At 40.1% G+C, this 5,000-nt stretch overlaps 1 protein-coding gene across 3 annotated transcripts in view; it reads left to right on the plus strand.

Moving 5' to 3' along the window:
- Positions 1 to 5,000, plus strand: part of LOC125043569 (sestrin-2-like) — a 68,256-nt gene that overhangs the window by 21,679 nt on the left and 41,577 nt on the right. The gene's annotated exons all lie outside the window — the stretch shown is intronic.

Consider the following 5,000-nt stretch of genomic DNA (forward strand, 5'->3'; position numbering starts at 1 on the left):
TCTGTTTTTGTTCATTTATGATAATCGTTAGCCTTCATTTGTCATATACTTTTAAGGACCAGTTCTGCCATGCCAAGTTCTGTCATGCCAAGTTCTGTCATGCCAAGTTCTTTGATCAATCCTCCTTTGTCCCGCCTACACATTCTGTTTGTTTTATGCTCTCTTATATAATGTATACATAATGCTTCTCATTTTCTATATATGATTAACCTTCCTTTGTCCTGCGTTTGAATTATAATGTTCTGTTGCATAATGATTCTTCTGTTCTATTTATGTCATGTTTTATGATTTTGCGTTGGTCGTGGTAGTCATCAAGCGACCTTCGTCAGCCTATTAAAAGTACTAGTTAGATGCGTTTGTTTTTTTTGTTTTGTTTTTGTTTAGTTTGTGCTGTTTGTTCTTCTTTTTTTTTGGTTTATTTTTTTGTTTGCTTTCGTTTGTTTTGTTTTGGTCTTGGTTGTATGTATTTTGTTCTAGTTTGTTCTTTGTTTTTTTGTTTGTTTAGTTTTGTTCTCTTGGTTGCTTTTGTTATCGATGGTAATCATGTTGTTGCTTTGTTCAGCTCCCAAAGTTGTGTTTTTTTCTGGTTTTGTCACTTTCAGTTTTTGGCCAATTTTGTTTTCTTATTTTCTTTTCTTATATTCTTTTCTTTTCTGTTTGTTTGTGTCATTTTTGTCGTCGTCTTTTCTTTTTTTTCCTATTTGTTTCTTGTGTTGCTTTTGTCTGTTCTTTGATTTCTTTGTTCTTTTTCATTTTGTTTTTTTTCCTAGTTTTGTTTTGATCTATATATTTATTTATTTATTTGGCTTCACCTTTTGTTCTCTTCCATCTATTGTCCATTTTTATTTGTCTTCTCGTTTTGCCTGTTCCATCTTTTCTCCCTTGTTTGTTTGCTTTCCTCGTTCCCCTTATCTCGCCTCATGGCTCATTTAATTCATTTATCTTGTTGCCTTGTCCTCGTGTTCGCCCCCCCCCCCTCCGCCCCCCCCCCCCACTCTATCTTGCTTGTGTCATGCATGATGTGCGTTGCATGCTTTGTTTTGCTTTGTTAAATATGTGAACGGGGGAGGGGGGGTGGCGCGTGTGATAAGTGCTTGCCTGTTCATTCAGTGCGTGTGGGTTTGTTCATAAGAAAGGTGCGTCTCTAAGGGCAATGCACTTGGCTTTCGCTGACGTTGGTGAACGTGATACTTCATTTGCACGAGATTTTGCAGGGGACGATAGGGTATGAGGTCGAAAAGGGGACACGCACATACAGAGGGAGAGAGAGAGGGAGAGAGGGAGAGAGGGAGAGAGGGAGAGAGAGAGATGGAGAGAGAGAGATGGAGAGAGAGAGGGAGAGGGAGAGGGAGAGGGAGAGATGGAGAGAGAGGAGAGATGGAGAGAGAGAGAGCGAGAGAGAAAGAGAGAGCGAGAGAGAAAGAGAGAGCGAGAGATACAGAGAGAGCGAGAGAGAAAGAGAGCGAGAGAGAAAGAGAGCGAGAGAGAAAGAGAGAGCGAGAGAGAAAGAGAGCGAGAGAGAAAGAGAGAGCGAGAGAGAGAGAGAGAGCGAGAGAGAAAGAGAGAGCGAGAGAGAAAGAGAGAGCGAGAGAGAAAGAGAGAGCGAGAGATACAGAGAGAGCGAGAGAGAAAGAGAGCGAGAGAGAAAGAGAGCGAGAGAGAAAGAGAGCGAGAGAGAGAGAGAGAGCGAGAGAGAAAGAGAGCGAGAGAGAAAGAGAGAGCGAGAGAGAGAGAGAGAGCGAGAGAGAAAGAGAGAGAGCGAGAGAGAAAGAGAGAGCGAGAGAGAAAGAGAGAGCGAGAGAGAAAGAGAGAGCGAGAGAGAAAGAGAGAGCGAGAGAGAAAGAGAGAGCGAGAGAGAAAGAGAGAGCGAGAGAGAAAGAGAGAGCGAGAGAGAAAGAGAGAGCGAGAGAGAAAGAGAGAGCGAGAGAGAAAGAGAGAGCGAGAGAGAAAGAGAGAGCGAGAGAGAAAGAGAGAGCGAGAGAGAAAGAGAGAGAAAGAGAGAGCGAGAGAGACAGCGAGAGAGAGAGCGAGAGAGCGAGAGAGCGAGAGAGAGCGAGAGAGAGCGAGAGAGCGAGAGAGCAAGAGAGCAAGAGAGAGAGAGCGAGAGAGAAAGAGAAAGAGAAAGAGAGAGCGAGAGAGAAAGAGAAAGAGAAAGAGAGAGCGAGAAAGAAAGAGCGAGAGAGAAAGAGAGAGCGAGAGAGAAAGAGAGAGCGAGAGAGAGCGAGAGAGAAAGAGAGAGAAGGAGAGAGAAAGAGTAAGAGAAAGAGAGGGGGTGAGTGGGAAGGTAGAAATAAGAATGAAAGCAAGAGAAAGATAGGGTGTCGATTTTTGGAATTTAGGAAAACGGGCCACAATTTAAGCAAATCCTACGCGTCCGAATGGCTGCATTGGCTGATAACAAATTTAACATTTACTATTATGGATGACTCTAGGGCAATTTTAGCATTAAAGCGTCTGGAGTATATGTAGTTTCATGTCCTTATGATAGATAATTTATGCGACTGTATGGGGTACTATGAAATGGTCATTCATTTCAGCAAAGGAGTAGTGTTAGGCTTCTAAATTAATGAAAAAAAGTAATGAAAAGGAATAATAATAATAATGATAGTAAAAAAAATGATAATGATAATAGTAAAAATGCTTATGGGAAAAGGAATAAAGAAAGCGACATGAAGAGTTCTCAGGGAATTCAAGCAATAAATCCTTCTTGTCAGTAAACCGTGTATTTTTTATTTATTTATTTATTTATTTTTTAATGGACGCCGTGTCGCTTTTTTTGGAGTTGTGGGTTGCGTGTCACTCGGGGCCGTGTGTCAGTTTATCCCCCTAAGTATAGAGAATTTATTTTAAAAAAAGAGTAAAAGTAAATATGAAAATTAAATAGATAATAAAAGGAAGTCAAATAAGTGAAATAAGTAATACGAGTAAATTAAATAAGTAAATAAGTAATAAGAGTAAATGAAATAAGTAAATAAGTAATAAGAGTAAACGAAATAAGTAAATAAGTAATAAGAGTAAATGAAATAAGTAAATAAGTAATAAGAGTAAATTAAATAAGTAAATCTATTAATAAATACGCTGAGTTCACCTTGTTGGGCTCCTGTATATTCTAAGCTTCTGCATCTCCCGACGCCGACCCGTCAAGGTGGTCCTCTCTCGTGGTCCCCTGTATAATGTATATGCATCAGGGGCGTCACATGAGAGGCCCTGAACGCAGGTCACGGGGGGAGAGGAGGGGGTGGGGTGGTCGGAAGGGGGGGATGCGCCACTTCCCTTCGTCAGCCTGCATGCTAGATCAGATCCCTTTGAATTAGAGTCACTCACCCCCCCACCCCCATCCCCACCCCCCTTTGTAGGGGGGTGGGGATGGGGGTTGATCCTAAATCGAGGTTTGTGCGAGGCGGCTGCGAATCGATCCCTTTGCGCCAGTTCTATCGTTTAATTATTGATTTATGTTGTAGTTTTTGTTTTGTTGGTTAGTTAGTTTGTTTTATTATTATCGTCATCGTCATCATCATCATCATCATCATCATCATCATCATCATCATCATCATCATCATCATCATCATCATCATCATCATCATCATCATCATCATCATCATCATCATCATTATTGGTAGTGCATTTTCGATAGATGTTGGTGAATTGTTCATTAGCTGTTCTTTATTTTGTTTGTTTTGTTGTTTTCTTGTTTATAGAAAGGCGGAAAAAATAGAAAAACAAAATTATCTGTAATTTGGAATTTCTGCTGAAAAGGGCTTTGTATTTTGAAGTATATGATAAAGACTCTTTTGCCTGGTATTTAATCATACGTTGGCGATCTGGAGGTGGATGAGCGCCTTTGCATATCACAATACCGCTCGAGTTATCGTGCTGCATCTGGGTTTTTCACTCGTGTGTATTTCATTTTTTGGTGTGTCTTTCTCTCGTGTTTATGCTTTTTCTGATAAGTGTTTTCGTGGTGATTTTTTTTTTTCATTGTGTCTATCTGTGTGTATTGTGTGTATGTGTGTATGTGTGTATGTTCTTCTGTTTGTTGTATCTCTCTCTCTCTCTCTCTCTCTCTCTCTCTCTCTCTCTCTCTCTCTCTCTCTCTCTCTCTCTCTCTCTCTCTCTCTCTCTCTCTCTCTCTCTCTCTCTCTCTCTCTCTCTCTCTCTCTCTCTCTCTCTCTCTCTCTCTCTCTCTCTCTCTCTCTCTCTCTCTCTCTCTCCACTCCCTTCCTTTCCTTCCCCCTTCACTCATATATCTGGTGTATCTTCTCCGCTTTTTCACACATGTATATTTATTTTATTATTTTCTCACAAGGTTAGCCCCCAAACATGGAGATATAATGTACTTAAGGAACTGGAAATACTGTGCATTAACTGACTCCTCTTGGTTGCGTTTTTTTCTTGTCTCTTCCGCAGTTCATCAGTTCGTCAGGCCTTCTCATTTACTGGCTTTTAAGATGAGTTTGTTAGATTTAAAGCAAATGATGGACTGATTTAGATTTTTTAAAAGAAACTTATTGTCCTTCAGTTAAAACTTTCAGTTAAATTTTGGTTGTCGGTTAAATTTTCTGCCTCTTAGTTAGAATTTCGTCTCTTCAGTTAAATTTCTAGCCTTTCCGTTCAGATTTTGGTCCCTTCAGTTAGAACTTCGGCGCTTCAGTTAATATTGCAGTCCACCAGTTCAAACCTCAGTCATTGGATCAAAATTTCGAGCTTACAGTTAAAATTTCAGCCCTTGAGTCTGAGTGTCTGCCTTTGGGATAGATCGTTACTTTATATTTAATGGAATTTTACAGGAAAATGTAGCTTTAACATTTGATGTATGACAAATGACAGAGCGTGACGAGCATGGTGACAGTAGAGATCGTGACAGTAGTTAAAACGGTAGCGATATTGATAAGCTGATAATGAACTTGAAATATTTATCTAAAAATCGCTGAAATTAAATTAGCATAATCAGAGTGGAAACAAGAGTTGAAAACAAGGGCTGTACTGACGGCAAGATTAGC

Source organism: Penaeus chinensis, chromosome 1 (assembly GCF_019202785.1).
Source record: "Penaeus chinensis breed Huanghai No. 1 chromosome 1, ASM1920278v2, whole genome shotgun sequence".
Classification (NCBI taxonomy): Eukaryota; Metazoa; Arthropoda; class Malacostraca; order Decapoda; family Penaeidae; genus Penaeus; species Penaeus chinensis.